General features: G+C 42.8%; 1 long non-coding RNA gene across 2 annotated transcripts; it reads left to right on the plus strand.

Moving 5' to 3' along the window:
• Positions 1-5664: 5664 nt before the first annotated feature.
• Positions 5665-8840, plus strand: LOC131403036 (uncharacterized). 2 transcript variants are annotated; one of them, XR_009219166.1, is made up of 3 exons: positions 5665-5829; positions 6571-6662; positions 8739-8840. It is a non-coding gene; the product is annotated as an uncharacterized LOC131403036 (long non-coding RNA). The 2 variants fall into 2 exon arrangements; XR_009219165.1 differs by lacking the exon at positions 8739-8840 and adding an exon at positions 8625-8683.
• The last annotated feature ends 10010 nt before the right edge of the window (positions 8841-18850 follow it).

Raw genomic sequence — 18850 nt, forward strand, 5'->3', positions numbered from 1 at the left:
GAAATGTGAGTTATTTTCATAGGTCACAAGAACTTGCATACACTTGAAAAATAATCTACCACATTTTTGCAGATCCACTTTTAGTACCAACTAAACTTACCTTACATCTCCACTTAATTTTTTGCTTTACGTTCGATTTGGCTTTGTACAATTTTCCTCGGGCATTCAAATGAACAATTACAAAAACATTCATACTAATTCTCCTCTAAAATTATGTGTGAAAGATTGCGAAAATGGCCACACATTAGTCTTCTCCCACTGTCTGTTTGGTCGTAGCATCCCACGTTGACTCTGGGTAGACTTGGCCTTGTAACTTGCTTTGGCCAATGAGACATTAACAAATGACATAAGCAAAGGCATGAAAACCACTTGCTCATTGTTGGTACTTGTCCTTCTCTGTCCGCCCTTGGGAAGCCTGAGGCCATCAATATGTGAATGAGTCTAGATAGACTGCACATCTCCATTACTCCAGGTGACTTCAAGTCAACAATCAGATATGTGAGTAAGGCCATCCTAGACCAGCCAATCCCAGCTGAGCCACCAATAGGTCCAGATCAAAATAACTGCCCAGTTAGCCCAGAGAATCTTGAGAAAAAATAAACTATTCTTATTTGAAGCCACCACATTTTAGGTTGGTTTATTATACAGCAGAAGCTAACTGATACATTAGGCTACCATTTATATATGTTCTCTCATTTTTTGTGTAATTATCACAGATTTCTATTTCTTTATCCAATATCATAGACTGGAATATTTTTCTATAGATTAAGTCTCTGAAAGAAAATCAGAGACCATATCACGTTCCATTTTACTTTTTCTCCTTCCTCTTTTCAACCAGACATCTTTAAGCATATATATTAAGAATATCTTCACTAATTTTAAGATTATGGATATTCTTCTATATTGTCATGCACCACTGTTATACGCGGGGGATTTTTACTTTTAATTTTAGCCCTATAATCCATTTGGAATGATTTACTTGTGAATAATGTTAGTTGATGGTCCAGTGTTTTATTTTACAAATGGATATCTTTTAGTCTATAAAACAAACACTACATCATTTTAAAAGTTGATTTGAAGCACATGGAATCTGAATAATGTTTGGAAAATTGATATCTTTGAAACGCTGTTTTCAATCACAAGTATAGTATATCTCTCTATTTAATCAGAGCTTTTACACGCTTTGTATCTCTTTATAATCTTTTTCATATAACTAATGTGTAGTTCCAATTATTTTAAGTACTCATCTTAAATAATTCATTGCTCTTAGGAATGGAATAATTGTTTACATGTTTAAACTAATTCTTGCTCATGTAACAGTATTTTCGATGTTTCATATAGGAATCTAGCTTCCTTATACATTACTGCACTTATTTACCAGTTCTAAATTTTATGTTATGTCCCACTAAAATAATAGATTTTCTCTTCTTCTCTAATATTATTTACCTCTTATTCTTTTGATTCTCATTTTTTCCTGACTGTGCTCTCCATTGCCACACTGAATCATAAGTGTTTGCCAGGAGCATTTTCCTCTTCTTAAGTTTAGCATAAACATGAGATAAATTCCTTGTCAGGGCAGAGCAGGCATCTAAGGGAGAAAAAGTAAAAACGTGAAGGGGAATCATTTCTGCCTGGAAATCAACAGACTTGCTTCTCTTGGCTGTTTGGAGCTGGAGATCTTATGACAATGTGGCCAGTTGAGAATCAGAGGATCTTTCTCTAGTCCCAGGAATTAGTCTTGGTCAAATCTCTCAACCTCTTTTGACCTCAGTTTCTTCACCTGTAACATGAAGAGTTGGACGAGTCTTTTTGAGTTCTGAAATCCAGTGACAACAAGATACCCTTCACCCACATGCACTTGACAAAGACCAGAGACAATTTTTAGATGTCTTCTTCTGCATCAACATTATTATCAATATCACCCCTTGAAGACATATCAAATATCTACTTTCGCATGACACTGATAAAACAGGTTCCATTCCAAATCGCTGTTCATTGGGATAACAAATCTATAGTTAATTGTTTAGAGGTAAGTATAGAGATGGGCCCTGCTGGCAACAGCAATCAATGGGCCAAAAAGTCTTGCTTTATGTTACAGTAAGGCTGTGGAAACACTCCCTAATACACCAGAATGCTTAAGTACTTAAAAAGTATGAAATAAATGGGAGCCTTGTATCCATGGTTACGAGCTAATAAGGATATGATTTTTAAAATTTTGTTAATGATGCCATTTGCCTGCTATGGGGCTGTTCTCTGGTGAGTAAAGAGCAAATGTATTCAAGGCCACTTTCATTCCTTTAATATTTACTCAGTGCCTACCACTTGCTGCACGATAGCTGTGATCTACCCTAAGAGCATTTATATTCTAGTAGGGTGACACAGACCATAAACAAAAAGAGAATCTTGAGGTGATCAATAAAGTTACATATACATCAAACTTTTTTCATTCTGAACTATTATTCACCCTTTCTCTTCTTTGACTGTTTACCAGAAGTCTAATCATGGACTTGAAAACCCAGAAAGCATGGGTCCCAAGTTTCTTCTCACAACATCCCTGTTTCAAAGACATAGTGTTTATCATCTGAGAGTATGTTTCTTTAAGACTAAGTTCCTAGGAATCAGCATTATTTCATCACTTTCTTGAGAGAACCAATGATATTATGAAAGTGAAAAAAATATCATATGGGATTTATACTTGAAATGGTGTTTCCACTCTAATTGTGTTATTTAATGTGGTGTGATTTGGGGGAAGTCAGTTACTCCTTCAGAGACAATGGTAATATTACCCTGAAAAGCATTCTGTAGAGATTAAATGAAACAAAGTATAAGAAACTGCATTGTAAATTGCAAAGCAATCTATTTCAGCTTATTTTTCTAATAATATTTTCATTTATCCAATCCTTTTTGACTCTAACAAACCTGCCTAGACTTTTATCATTTATTCAACAATAATAATGGGTCAAAATGGTTAAATATTAGAAATTTCATATGGTTCAACTTAATTAATAGGCCATCACAATATTTAATTTGATTATAATTACAGTTAAATTTTTCATGATGCCTTATCATGTGCCAGGCACTTTCTAGGCATCTCACATGTATTCACTCATTTAATCCTCACAACAATGCCATGGAGACAATACTATTAACCTCTATTGTATGGATGAGGAACATTAGAGGTTATATAATTGACCAAGGTCACACAGCTGGTACCCAGGCAGTCCACCTCCAAAATCTCATTTAGGGATCCATTAGAGGTTGTGGGGCTTACATTGTAAAAGGATAACCTTGGTTCCTGGTTGGTGAATGGATCAGAAGGGACTAAGGAAGAAAGCACATGGCTACTGAAATGATCCAGGCAAGCAATTGTGAATACAGGATTTCCTTCCTTTTTAAGGCTGAATAATATTCCATTGTATAGATGCCCCAGATTTTCTTCATCCTTTCACCCACGGGTGCACAATTAGGTAGTTTCCATCTCTTGGTTATTTTGAATAATATTGCAGTGCATTTTGCCAAATGAATTCCTGGCACTTAGTGAGTTTGAAAAAATTCTTATACACATTAGTTACTGTAATCAATTACATTTCTAAGTGTCTAAAGTTTAAATATTTGTCATTCTACAGAAATACCTTGCCTAATCATGATTTGTGTCATTATCAGTTCATGAATGATCTAAGATTTTTGTACAAAAATCGTTATAATGGCTTTTTTTGCATGTATTCAGGAACCTTGCATAATATGGGTATTCCCTGATTCTTGATTTTTAGTAGAGTTTTCTAGTAAGCCTTTGGGATACGAAGCATCTTCATAGATGTGAGGCAGACAGTAGAAAAATAATAAAGTGATTGTTATATTTAATTATATCAAAAGAAAACTGTGGTTTTGCTAAATTGTTTTTACACAGCCTTTGCTTATTTGTAAGAGTGACATATCATTTTATTAATGAAAAGAAAATTCAATAAACAATTTTAACATAAAACAATATCTATTGAGAACTTATATGAAAATTTTAGCAATATGCTGTCACCAATTTCCTCATCTGCAAAATGGAGATAGATAATACCATCTTCCTTATGGGTTGCTGTGAGAATACTCAAGAGTAATGTATGTAAAAGGCTTATCAACATGTGGGTTGGAAAGTGATGCCCCATTCATTTTTCCACCGGGATGGTGACAGCTTTTTTAATGCTTGAAGTCTGTAGTTTTCAAAATACGGTCTACTCTTGTAAAGTGAATCCTTTTTACAAATTCTTTGTAGAGTTAGATGATCCCTTTGGAATACAAATTCAGGCTTCCGTGTGTGTGCGTGTGTGTGTATGTATACGCATATCTCTCAAATAATACTCCAAGGCTTAGAATGAAAAGCTACTTTCCCCACTCTTGAGTCTGCTTCCAAAAACAACTTCTTTAATTTTCTGGTTTAAAATCTATATTTCTAAATTAGCTACTCATACAGCTTTTTCATTTTTCAGCTTTTAACTATTTATAGTTTATTTCTTCTCTGAAAAAATCAGCACAAAGTGTTCTTACATATGTTAAAAACATAATTCCCCTTGCCCAATATAACTATTTAATGAATTAAGATAAATCAAAATTCAATGTCTACTGTTTTATGACATCAGTGTTTACCATTTTATAGCATACGAATCTCATCCAGAAATGTGCTACGTCAGATAGTATGAATACTTTTTCTTTCTCAATTTTTCCTTTGACTTTTTAAATGGTAAAATTCTCTTGTTTCTTTGTTGTCTTCCTATGGATTCATCACTTGTTCATCTCCTTCTACCAGAAAATTAAATCTCTTCTCATTAACTTCTGATGCATGAGACAATTCATGGGCTTCAGATTTTGCTAGGGGACATCTCTCTTGGTCTTGAACATATACACAGTCCCTCATATACACAGTATGTCTGGAAGGATAGAGGAGGAAAGGATGTTTATCTCTGTGCAAAAGTGCCGGGAGACAGTGGTAGAGTGAGAATATTTGAAGTTTTCTTATACGTGGACCTACGACGTAGGCCTCCCTCCCCCCAGATTTTTAAAATTAAAATAGCGTTATATCCTTATCTACTGGCTTGGAACAGCAAGTTCTAGAGAAATGTGAATATATGATCCGATTTTTTAACGAAATTATGAAAAGGAAACGCACAAAAGATTTAGAATTCTAAATATTGGCACATCATTCTATGAGGCTGTGTCAAGGTGGGGAAAGGAATGAAGAGCAGCTGTTCAACATCCAGCTACCTGTACAGTCTAGGGGTCCACGGAAAGCCTCGCCTCCAACCAAGACCCTGGAGCTGATTTCCTCCTCCTGTAAAGTCTGCTTGAGTTATTCCAGCCACACCCCCGCCTCTTCCCTCTCCTGGAACTGGTCTCAGCCCACAACGTCTGGCCTGCCTCCGCCCACAGCCTGGTCCCGGCTCATTGCCTTGCCTGCACCCTTGTTCCCGCCCATAGAACTGCCTCCCCGGCCTGCTGTCACTCACAGCCTTGGCCCCGCCCACAGCCCGCCCATAGAACTGGTTCCCGCACACTGCTCTGCCCCTAGATTTTGTCCCTCTCCCTAATGCTGATCCAGCCCGCTTTCCAGCTTCTCACTCACTCTAGAAACTAGACACCTCCCCCGAGGCTGAGGTGCGCGGCCTCGCCCCGCCCGCCTCCTCAACCCGCAGCCCCCAAACGTTCGTCCTGCCCGAACGCCCGCCCGAGACCGGAACCGGAAGCGCGGGTGGCGCCGTGGATGGAGCGGGCGTTCTGCACGGTGTGTTCCGTCTTCTCGGTGCCGACCGAATTCCCGTGGACGTTCGCCCTCAGAGGCAGGGCTCGGTGAGCAGCGGGTGGTCCCGGCTCCAGTTGCGGTCCAGGGAGGGGCCTGGGCTGTGGGCAGCCCCGCCAGGGCTCGGCGTCTCTCCGTCCCCCCGCAGCCCCGTTTCCCCCGGGCTGTTCCCTCAGGGCCCCCGAGACGGCTGTTCCTCCTGGCTCCGGGCACCGCCGTCCCCTCCTCTGAGTCCCCGTCACCGTCCTCCGTGTGATTTTTGTCCCCAGGGGGCTTTAGCCACTTCTGGAGGCGATGTTTGGGTCGTTACAATTGGGGCGCTCCTGGCATCTAAGGGGGGAGGCAGGGATGCGGCTCAGCATCCTCCAGGGATCAGGACGGCCCGACAGAGAATTATCCAGCCCCAAATGTCAGTTGTGCCAAGGTTTGGAAACCTGCTCCAGGGCCTGAAAATCTCCCGAGCCCTGAATAAGTGTGGAAATTGTTGACAAGTCAGCGAGTCACTCTTAGTGTCCCTAAATGACAGGCTTGTTTAAAGGGTCCAGAGTCACCAAAAAGTCTCTGTCCAGCCAAGTGAGTTGAGCGACTCAAGTGCACACAGCACGAAGCTGCTTTCTCCCATCTCGGGGAGCAGCAGGTGGCTGGATAGGAATCGGGAAAATCCAGCCACAGCCAACAGTTACAGTTAAATCAGTAAATACAAAAATAGAAAAGTGAATGGGGTTGGCCTTTCCATCCAACACCCTATAAAAGGCCTCAAAATCTTGTTTGTGCTTTTTATCCCCTCTCAGACACGAAAAGCATCCGTGGAGCTCAAGTTTGAGGTGAAACCAGGCTCAGGGTCCACCTGTCCTCGCTGATCCATGGATTTCTGTGTGACCAGGTGAGTACCCTGTGGACCTGGTACTAAGAGGTTCTGGCAGTCTCCGCTGTGCAGAAGACCAGCTAGTGAGCTTCCCTGGGCTCGGGTTGTCACCACCTGGAGTTACTGAGAGTGACGTTATCTTGAGAAAAATTATTGATATTTGATGGATGGAAATATGGTAAGCTGTGTGTGGTTCTGTGTGGTAAATATTTCAGTAAGTACAGTTATATGCAAATAAGAACACATGAAACAAACTTAAATAACTGCAAATGTGTATTATAGTAGAAAATATAGATTTACTTGTATTGCATAATACTCAAAAGTCAGGATTTATATATAATATAAATACAGAAATGTTTTGCGTGTGTATGTAGTATTAGAAGACATCCCATGAAATATTAGCAGGGATACTCAGCAACATTAGTTAGACCCATTCAATTTGATTTCTAAAGTCCTATGAATCCTCCACATAAATTTGAAATAAAAGAGCATTCAGGGAAAAAGATGATTTGAACGTCTTTGTATTAATAACAAATTTAAAATTGAATTTGCCAGTAGCCGGATATATTTTCAGCATTTTTTTCTTTATGACATTTCAAATCATTTGGAGGAGTACTAAGCAACACTGTAGATTGAAGGGAAGGGCAATAGTCTCCAAAAAGACTGTCCTCTCCAGCTTGCCTTCTAAAGGGAATTAACTTTGTTTCTTGAAACTTTTCTGAAATAACGGTCTGGTGATTCACGTTGCAGAGAATCTTGTTAAGTAATTTTGTATTTAGTTGTTGGCCTCTACTAATTGTGTGTGTATGTGTGTGTGCCTTTTTCATTCTAGCTTTCCTGTGATGTTCTTGAGGGGAATGTGTGCTTGTCATGCAATAGATAGTCTCTGAGTGTATAATTAATGGTGACCAACCATCGTCATTTATTTAGGACAGTGGGGTTTTCCAGGACACAGGATGTTTAGTGTTCAAACAAGGGCAGTCCTAGACAAACCGGGATGGTTCCTCATCTCATGAGCCAGGCCCTGGGACACATGCATGGGGACACGGAGAACCAGAGAGACCTTGTCCCACCTCCATGGAATTTACATTGTATTTGGGAATTTGGATTTTAGACAGTTAATGATGAGAGTGATGTGGGAGTTTGACACAAGGGAAATCAACATGAGGGGGCAGAGAAGCCCTCTTGAGAAGGACTGATATTTAACTTGAGAGCTAGAGTTGGGACTGGATTTAGCTGGTCGGAGGGTTAGACTGGAGTGAGGGTGTGGGAGTGTGTTCAAGAGAGCGTTTCAGGCAGAGGGACACACATGAGGACACCCCTGAAGCAGAGAGCCTGGTGTGTCCATGAACTGAGAAGAAGGATGCCTGAGCCGAGTCAAAATAGGGGGAGAGGTGTGAGCCACACTGGCAAGGGGGGACAGGCAGGACCAGATCAGTGGTGACTTGGGACTCTGTTCTAAGACCAGTGGGAAGACTCTGGAGAGATGCGAGTAGAAGGATGATGTGATTAGCGTTTGGTCTAAGCATGTGGGTTAAAATGGACTTCATGGTTAAGAATGAAGACTTAATAGGCAAGATGGGAGGTGCTGGGAATAAGATTAGGAATCAGATGATTGTTCCCTAGGCCTGAGTGATGGCTGTGGAGTAGTAAAGAAGTAGAAAGAAAAGACCATGGAGTGTAGAACCGAGAGAACATAATGATCCTTTCTTGCCTGCATGTGTCAGATGGCACAGGACACTGACTGTTTTCGCTACTGTCTGTGCAGACCTGCAGGTGGCCCCTCACCCAGATCTGTGTGTTCACCCCTCTTTGCCACTCACAGGCCCCCCCTCCACATCCTAAAAGAAGTCAGGCCTTACTTGTTAGGGGGTTGTCTCACACGGGAGACGCCTAGAAGAGCCCCTGCAGGCATCAAAGCAGCCCCTTCAGCATTTCCATCACCGTCCTCCCTTCCCCTCTCTCGCTTTCCACACTCAGAATGACCCCTGCTCAGTATTCCACATCCCCATGATCTTCCTCCCCCAGGCTTGAGAAGGGTGGGGTAGCCACTGGCGTGGACATCATCTGCACCTTCCATTCTGACCCCCGCAGGTCCCAGGCTGGACAGAGAGTGACTCTACTGGGAGCTGAGCCATGAGACTCAATGCGTCACCCACATGGGCTCCTTCACCCTTGACTGGGGCAGCCTCTACTTCAGTGGTGAGGGGCTGTGCTACAGCCACGCTGTCTGTTCTGTGTTCCCTCCGTTGCTCTAAAGTGAGCTATGATCCATCTCTCTATCCTCCTGGTCTGGGTTCAGTCTTATCATCACTGTGTGATCACTGTGTCCAGCCACCTTCCATGTTATTGCCTTCCCCCTGAACACCCCTCCACTCGTCCCCTCTGCTTTCCCCTCTGCTTTTCCCACAAAGGTCCCTACATCCTTTCTCTCCCTTAATTCTTTATGTTCACCCCAACTCTTGCTCAGCTCCTCTCGCCTTCTCTCCACAGGTTACACCTATGCAGCCGTGGCTCCGACTACCACCAGTGAGTATTCCTGGCCCTGATCTCCTGTGTCCCGTCTGCATTTGGTGTTTGGGAGCCCTTGTTCTCCTTCATCTGCTGTCCTTGGTGAGGGAAGGACCTGGAAGGGCCCTAATTCCTCCCTTCTCTCCCTCCCGGGTTCTGGTGGAGAGTCCCAGCCCAGTGTGAGAAAGCCTTAGACACAGACATGTTCTCCACCACATTCTGACCCCACATGGTTTTCACTTTAATTCTCCTAGAGCCCCGCCCTTAGTCCTCCTTTTCCAGGTATCCCATCCATCTGCCCATTTTTCTGCCTATCAGTCTCTCCTCCGAGTTCAGTCACTCTTGTTCACCTATCTCTCTCTCGGGCTCCTCTCATCCACAGGCTTGCTCATCCCTCTACTCACACAGTCACCGGTCCCCTCACTCTCATTTATGCTTCACCTGTGAATGGTGGTCCTGAGAGAACCAGTGCTGGAGTCCGTGTGAGCCTCGGGTCTCCTCCCACTCTGTCCCTCCCTGATGCCAGCCTTATCCACAGCTTCCGAGCCGGCCACCACGTCCCTGCATACTTGATCATCACCTGAGCCACCAGAAGCCACCACAGGTATCTGGGGGCCCCTTTTCCTTCCCAAGAGAAGCTCTCTGGTCCCACTCCCGATGAGCCAAGTGTGATCCAGGAGCTGGGAAGCCAGGGTATGAAATTCTGGTTTTAGGACAATCATGCTGATCACAAAGATTATACCAACGATTCAGTCTAAGGCCAGCTCTCAGAGAGCCCCTAGTCTTGTGAAATTAACACACCATTATAATACAATGTGGGATATTTCGGGGAGAGGCATCTGGCATAATTTGGAGGGAAGGAGCTTGCTAGAGAAAGTTTCACCAGAATGAAGTCTTTAAGAATGTGTAGGAGGGACCCTGGCAAATAGAGGATGAAGGGTTTTCCTGGCAGAGAGGATTCCATGAGCAAAGGCTCCGGCCAGAAACAACATGCTGTAAAGGGAGAATTGAAACGAATTTGGTTTGCGTGAAGCATGAAGTTTAAACCACAGTAGATGGATAAAATGATACTGAAAGGTCAGCAGGAGCCAGATTGAGTAGAGCCTTGAGTGCCAGGTCAAGAAGGTTGAACTAAACACTGAAAGCCATAGGGAGCCATGGGTGGTACTAGAGCAGTGGTGGCCCTAGTGAGGTATTCATTTCAGAAAGATTCTTCTAGTAGTCCATGTAGAACATCCTTTAGACAGAGCATCTAGTGAGCCTGCTGGGGTGTTGGTCTGGATGAAAGAATTTAAGACCTGAACTGGGACAGGGATGGAGTATATGTGAGGACCAGTTTGCATGGTGAATGGGTGTTACTGGGAGGGAAGAGGAGCTGAGCATATATGCTGGTTCTGACTTGGGTGACGACACGGGTGGGTGGTGGTGCCACTGTGAGAGAAGACGACAGATGATAATGAGTGCAGGACTCTGGTCTGGTCTCAGGCCAGCTCTCAGAGATGGCCATCACTCTCCCTCTTGTCTTGCAGCTTTGGGGCACAACCTGAAGACCCTCACAGTCACCTTCCCCATCCCCACCCTCTGGTATTCATCAGACAAGAGCAATGGCTCAGCCACGTTCAACTCCATTGAGAGGGTCCTGCAGAGCCTAGTGAGACCCAGGTCCCAGCAGCTCCTGGTGGGTTAAATCCCACCCAGCCCCTCCCCTAACCCCTGTCCCTCCTGCTCATCCTCCTCCTCCCTCCTCCCCAGATGGATCCTTGTTCAAGAGGAGCAGCCTGGGTCCCTTCTACTCGACTTGCAGACTGGTCTCCCTCAGGTGAGACCCTCCCCTGAGCATTTGCCCCTAATGACCACTTTTGTAACCACCCCTCTTTGTCTCCCCATTGTCCTCCCATTTCCTCCTTCCAGTTCTGGCCCCCACCCCCAGAGGTTTCAGGACCTCTCTCTAGAGTCCCCACATCCCTCTCTCCCCAGACCTGAGAAGGATGGGGCAGCCATCAGTGTGACGCCGTCTGCACCCACCACCCTGATCCCGTGGTCCACCATCCCTCTGTGCTGGGAGCGGAGAGTGTCCACCTGTCTGCTCTTCCTCTCAGTGGCTCCTGGTTCTGCAGCCCAGAGTTTATCCATCCAGAGAGAGCACCAGCTACATTTCCGCATCATCGTCGGGAACCTCAGCAACCTGGAGCCCACATCCTCGGAGTACACCGCCCTGCCGAGAGACACCCAGGACCAGGTGGGGTCTCCCCTCTCCCGTCTCCCCTTGCCCTGAGAGCACCCTCATTCCTCTGCCTGACTTACATCTGTTATGTGATTGTTTCACCCCTTCACTTTCCCTGCATGTCTGGCTTCTCCCAGTGTCCAGAGGTGATGTCCTAGCTGCCTTGCCCATTTCTCACATGGGTAAACTGAAGCTCAGAAAGGGGAGTATTGTGCCTAGGGTCACACAGTGAGTTAGGGGCAGAGCCAGGATTTGAAGTCAGGTCTCCCTTGCCCCAAGGTCTGTGATCTTTCACTGGCTCCAGTGGCGCCCTGCATCCCCAGGAGACCTCCATCTCACCCACTCTCCCTCGCGTTTGTTCTAGGTCACCAAGTTCTACAAGGGCAGCCAGATATGAGACATATTCTACTCCTGCGTGGTCACCGACTTGATGTAGGTTGAGGAGATTGGAAGCATTGGCTGAGCTGGTGGCTGATGACTCTGAGCTCAAGTGACACATCTTTGATTTGGATGTCACTGACATGGTGCCCATTCTGCCCCACGTCCCTGTCAGCTAATCCTACCATCTCCTTCCATAAGTTTTTGGGGAATGAGAAAAGCATTAACATTTGGGGACACCAACCTCCAGCATCCTCCTCCTCCTCCTTTTCTGGAGACTTTCAACAAATATCAGCAGTCAAACTGTGTTCTCCAGTAGTGGAGCCACTAAGCACATGGAGCAGTTTAAATTTTTTATACACCTATTGAGATACGGTTCATATATTGTGTGTGGGGAGGAGTGTATTTTTTAGGTTTTTCTGTATACAATATCTTCTCCTCTGCAAAACAAATAGTTTTACCTCTTCCCTTCCAATCTGGGTTTCTTTTATTCCTTTTTCTTGCCTAATCGCCCTCATTAGAAACTCTAGTACCTGTGATTAACATATGATATAAGGGAAGACATCATTGTCTTGTCCCTGGTCTTAGGGGGAAATTTTCAGTCTTTCACCATTGAATATGGTGTTAGCTGTGGGTTTTTCATCGATGCTGTTTATAGGTTGAGAAAGTTTTCTTCTATTGCTAATTTGTTGAGTGTTTACTTTTTTTGACATGAAGGGCGTTGTATTTTGTCAAATTCTTTTCTGTATATGTGGTTGAAATTGCATGTTATTGGCACTTATTCTATTAATATGGTGTATTACATAATCAAGTTTTCAGATATTAAGCCAACCCTTCAACTAGAGGTGAGAGATTAAGATGTTCTCAAGTCTTTCCCAGGCATGCCACAGCCCTGAGCCCTTGTGGCCTTCTAGAGGCCCGCAAATACACTGCAGCTTTTCAAAGGCCCCTGTGGATATCTCATTCTCCTAATTTTTCTTCTAAGATTTGGCTCACCTCTTGCCTACCTCAGCTGATATCACTCCCTCAGGCAACTACAATAGAAAACAATTAACCCTGATTGTTTTTAGCAAGTGCCCTGGGGACGGACTTTCCTCCCAGGGCAAGCTCTGAGTCAAGTAACTACAAGCCATGAACATGGGGCTTTTTCAGGGAGCTGCCAGGCAGGTCAGCTAGTGACAGTTCGGTGGGGATGGGTCTTTTGAGAACTCCAAACCCATTATGGCTGCTGGGCTGCTGGATGTCTCAGCCACTGTAGTTCTGAGAATGACAGTTTTCAAAGTTATGGAGGAAATTGTGAGAGCAGGATGGGATAGTGCAAGTTATAGTGTCACAAAGTTGGCTCCCTTTATCAAGATTCCACCATGTTTCTTCACTAAACCCTCCTCAGATTCTTACAAGCTGTTGATTAATTTCTAGACTTCTGAAAAGTTGATTTTGACCATTTTTACCAGTGTTCTCATTGTTTTTATGCATTTCCAGAAGTCCTTACACCAAAGTTTCAAAAATGTTCTCCCTGTGGTTATTTATTTATAAATTAATTACTTAAAATGAAATTATGTGAGAAATTGAGTTCCTCACTCACACACACTAGCCACATTTTAAGTGCTTGATAACAACATGGGGCTAATAATGAGTGTATATGGTATTGCAGACAAATGTTTACATTATTGCAGAAAGTTCTCTTGGACAGGACCCTGAAGCAGAGAATCTAGAATCAGGGTAGAATTCCAGACACCCTTGTTCATCCCTTGTGCCCTTCCAGGTCTGTCCCCCACAGTAACCACACTGGAGCAGGCTCCCTCTGTACCTTGCCACCTTGGCACAGAGACTGGACAGAGTTGCCATCTATGAGGAATTCCTGTGGCTGACCCAGAATGGTACCCAGCTGCAGAACTTGACCCTGGACAGGAAGAGTGTCCTTGGGGATGATACAGCTCCCTGGTCATTGGGAAAGAAAGTGAGGCCTTTCCGGGGACTCTGGATGCCTGGGGCTTAGAGAGCATTGAACTTTCTCAGGTTGGCAGGAGGTGGCGTAGTCCCCCAATATTTACCCACCATTGAGAGAGAGAAAAGGAAACCAGTGTAATATAGGAGGCCCTCACCTTCTCCTAGACAGCTCTGTGACCTAAAGGTAGTCACCTCCCCTCTCTGGACTTTTGTTTCCTTATCTCTGCACTGAGAGCCACTGGGCCAGATGGTCAGTGAGGGCCTCCAGCTGTGTGTGAAGCAGACTCACAGGTTTGGTGGTGGATGTAGTTTCTGATCCACAAGCTATAATTTGCCAAGTCCCGCTCTAGATGATCACCAATGCACTAGAACTTTCTGCAGTGGTGGAATGTTCTATATCTGTGCTCTCCAGTGCACAGCTGCATGTGGCTATTGAGTACTCGAAGGATGGTATTGTGACTGGTTTTTATTGTTACTGATTTTTAATGTTACTGAGGTACTAGAATTTCTATTTTATTTACCTAAAATTAATTTTAGTTCAAAAGATACTTCTAGCTGCTCCATATCAGACAGCACACCTCTAAGAGGTTGTCTGGGTAGAGGTACAAATAGAGGGACCTGCACCCCTTCCCCCATGCCCACTGGGTGCTGTGTGTTCTACCCTCCTGAAGTTTATCTTGTAGCTGGCAATAACAAGAATAGAGAATTGAAACATCAATTATTTGATGTGAACAAACTCATACTTGCAGGTGGAAATCAGGGAAGACTTCCTGCAAGAAATTACATTGTAGGTTAATCCTAGAAAATGAATATTAAGCACATAGATAAAGGAGAAGGTGATGATGTGTTTCTAGGCACGGAAGAACACTTTTGTGTTGGATTTTACAAATTTAGAGTGATCCCATAGGCTTGCCAACTGTGATGATCCATTCTGCCCCCGGCTGTCATAAGAAAGTCCAGCCGAATTTCAGTCCTCTGTGCCCAGAGGTATGAATTTGGTTTAATTTATTACACTTTTGTTCTGTGATAATGGTCTTGTATTTTGTAGCAAAGTATAATCACTTTTTAGAGATGGAAACTAAAATGGGGTGAAACATGATGATGTCTACTTGACTTTAATATTTCATTGAAAACGTGGGATGAATCAAGGGTGGCAAGTGTTAATAATTTATACATTGATGCAATATTGTTTTAATTAGATGGAATATACATTGTTAAATCTAGATGATGGATGTTTATGAGACTGTTCCCTTTATTTTTCTGTGTCTAAAAAGGTTTATTAAAAAGAATGAAACACACTCACATGTATTCTCCATTTCATTCACTTCCAGAGTATTCTCCCAACAGAGATGATGCCTTGACTCAGAAGCCTGGTAAACCTGCAGGAAGCCCCAGCCCTAGGTAGGGGGAGAGTATCTTGATGCTGTGCCTCATCGGAGAGTACCATGCGCACAGGGTCTTGGATGATGAGGAAAGTTGGCCAACCCTTGTCAAGGACGGTTGAGGCACAGTGGGGTCACCAGGAGCCCTGGGGCAATGACAGGACGTGGCTCACCCCACCACATGTCTCCCCAGATCTCCCCTTCTGGGCCCTAATCCTCATCTGCTTGTCGGGACTCCTGGTGCTCATCACATGCCTGATCTGCTGTGTCTTGGTAAGACATGACGTGTTGCTTGTCTTCTTACTATTGGGTTGTAAGAGCTCTTTATATACTATAAATACATGTCCTTTTCTAGGGATATGTTTTGCAGATGTTTTCTCCCAGTCTGTGCGTGGCTTGCCTTCTCCTCCTCCACATGAGTCATTGGGGAAATGTAAGGGACAGTCATCATGAGATTCCACCACACTTAAGAGTGGCTAAAATTAAAAAGACTGACTAGAGCAAGTGTTGTTGAAGATGTCAAGTCACTGAAACTCTCATCGAGTGCTGGTGAAAAATAGCTTGAATGCGTCTTTAATAATTACATACATCTACCCAGCCTTTCCTCTCCTAGGAATCCATCCAAGGGAAATAAACACATATGTCTATACACAGACTTGTACACACATGTTGATAACAACCTATTTATAGTACATAAAAATGGAAAACAACCCAAATGTCCATCTACTGGTGAACGGATACACAAAGTGTGATATATCCCCACAGTGGGATACTATTCAACCATAAAGAGGAAGGAATTATTTTTTTTCTTTTTCAGTTATACTATTGAAGTTATAAAGGGTTTTAACATGGTGTAATTTCGGGTGTTCATTATTATTTGTGAATTTCTGTATAGACTGCATCATGCTTACCAGCGGTAGTCTAACTTTTTTCCATCACCATGCATATGTGCCCCTTTAACTCTTTCACTCAACACCCAGCCCCCTTCCCCTCTGGTAACCACTAATCTCTTCTGTTTATCCCTGGATATGTTTATCTTCTACATATAAGGGAAATAATGCTATTTGTCTTTGTCTGCCTTATTTCGCTTATCATTATACCCTCAAGGTCCATCCAGGTTGTTGCAAACAGGACGATCGTGTCTTTTTTTTCTGGCTGAGTAGTATTCCATTGTATATAATACATACCACATCTTCTTTATCTGTTCATCTGTAGCAGGGTACTTGGATTGCTTCCATGTCTTGGTTATTGTGAATAATGCCGCAGTGAACACACAGGTGCATAAATCTCTTTGAATTGTTTATTTCAGTTTCTTTGGATAAATACCCAGTAGTGGGATAGCTGGAAGGTATGGTATTTCTATTTTTAACTTTTTGAGAAATCTCCATACTGTTTTCCCTGGTGGCTGCACCAGTTTGCATTCCCACCAGCAGTGTGTGAGGGTGACCTTTTCTCCTTATCCTCTCCAACATTTGTTATTTTTTGTCTTGGGAGTTATAGCCATTCTGACAGGTGTAAGGTGATCTCTCATTGTAGTTTTGATTTGAATCTCCCTAATAGTTAGTGATGTTATACGTCTTTTCATGTGCCTGTTGGGCTTCTGTATATCTTCTTTGGAAAAATGTCTGTTCATCCTCTGCCGATTTTTAGATTGGATTATCTGGTTTTTTGTTGTTCGGTTGTATGAGTTGTTTATATATTTTGGAGATTAACACCTTCTCAGATATATGATTTGCAAATATTTTCTCCCAGTTGGTGGATTGTCTTTTCGTTTTTTTTTGTGTGTGTGAGGAAGATCAGCCCTGAGCTAACATCTGTGCTAATCCTCCTCTTTTTTTCTGAGGAAGACCGGCTCTGAGCTAACATCTATTGCCAATCCTCCCAATCCTCCTCCTTTTTTTTTTTTTCCCCCAAGTCCCAGTTGATAGTTCTATGTCATAGTTGCACATCCTTCTAGTTGCTGTATGTGGGACGCGGCCTCAGCATGGCCAAACAAGCGGTGCGTGTGTGAGTATCCGGGATCCGAACATGGGCCGCCAGTAGAGGTTCGCGTGCACTTAACCACTAAGTCAGGGGGCTGGCCCTGTCTTTTCATTTTGTTCATCATTTCCTTTGCCTTGCAGAAGCCTTTTAGACTCATGTAGTCCCATTTGTATATTTTTCCTTTTCTTTTCCTTGGCTGAGTAGACATGGTATTGCAGAAGATGCTGCTAAGACTGATGTCAAAGACTGCACTGCGTATATTTTCTTCTAGGAGTTTTATGGTTTCAAGTGTTAGAGTCAAGTCTTTTATCCATTTCGAGTTAATTTTTGTGTATGGTGGAAGATAATGATCTACTTTCATTCTTTTGTATGTAGCTGTCCAGTTTTCCCAACAGCATTTATTGAAGAGACTTTCCTTTCTCCATTGTATGATCTTGGCACCTTTGTCAGAGATTAACTGACCACAGATCTGTGGTTTTCTTTCTGGGATTTCAGTTCTGTTCCATTGATGTATGAGTCTGCTTTTGTGCCAGCACCATGCCATTTTGGTTAGTATAGCTGTGTAATATATTTTCAAGTTAGGATTGTGATGTCTCCAGCTTTGTTCTTTCTTCTCAGGATTGCTTTGCCTGTTCAAGGTCTTTTGTTATTCCATATACATTTTAGGATTCTGTGTTCTATTTCTATGAAGAATGTCATTGGGATTCTGATTGGGGTTGCATTGAATCTGTAGTTTACTTTAGGTAATATGGACATTTTAACTGTCTTTAGTCTTCCAATCCATGTGCATGGAATATCTTCCCATTACTTCAGGTCATCACTGATTTCTTTCAATAATGTCTTATAGTTTTCATTGTATAGGTCTTTAACCTATTTGGTTAAATTTATCCCTAGACACTTTTTTCTTTTTGTTGCAATTGTAAATGGGATTGTATTCTTGAGTTCTCTTTCTGTTAGTTCATTATTAGAGTATAGAAATGCAACTGATTTTTGTAAGTTGATTTTGTACACTGCAACTTTGCTGTAGTTGTTGATTGTTTCTAATAGTTTTCTGATGGATTGTTTAGGGTTTTCTATATTTACAATCATGTCATCTGCAAACAGCAAGAGTTTCATTTCTTCCTTTCCAATTTGGATTCCTTTTATTTCTTTTTCCAGCCTAATTGCTCTGGCCAAAACCTCCAGTACTATGTTGAATGGGAGTGGGGAGAGTGGGGACCTTTGTCTTCTTCTTGTTCTCAGAGGAATGGCTTTAAATTTTTCACCATTAAGTATGATGTTTGCTGTGAGTTTGTGATATATGGCCTTTATTGTGTTGAGGTATGTTCCTTCTATACCCATTTTATTGAGAGTTTTTATCATAAATGGATGTTGCATCTTGTCAAATCCTTTCTCTGCATCTGTGGAGAGGATCATGTGATTTTTATTCCTCATTTTGTTAATGTGGTGTATCACACTGATTCATTTGCGAATGTTGAAACATCCCTGCATCCCTGGTATAAATTCCACTTGATCATGGTATATGATCCTTTTAATATATTGGTGTGTTCGATTTGCTGATATTTAGTTGAGGAATTTTGTTCATCAGTGATATTGGCCTGTAATATTCCTTCTTTGTGCTATCCTTGCCTGCTTTTGCTGTCATGGTGATGTTGGCCTCATAGAATGAATTAGGAAGTGTTCCATCTTCTTCAACTATTTGGAATAGTTTGAGAAGCATAGGTATTAAATCTTGTTTGAATATTTGTTAGAATTCTCCATAGAAGACATCTGGTGCT

The sequence above is a fragment of the Diceros bicornis genome, unplaced genomic scaffold (genome assembly GCF_020826845.1).
Source record: "Diceros bicornis minor isolate mBicDic1 unplaced genomic scaffold, mDicBic1.mat.cur scaffold_54_ctg1, whole genome shotgun sequence".
NCBI classification, from domain to species: Eukaryota; Metazoa; Chordata; class Mammalia; order Perissodactyla; family Rhinocerotidae; genus Diceros; species Diceros bicornis.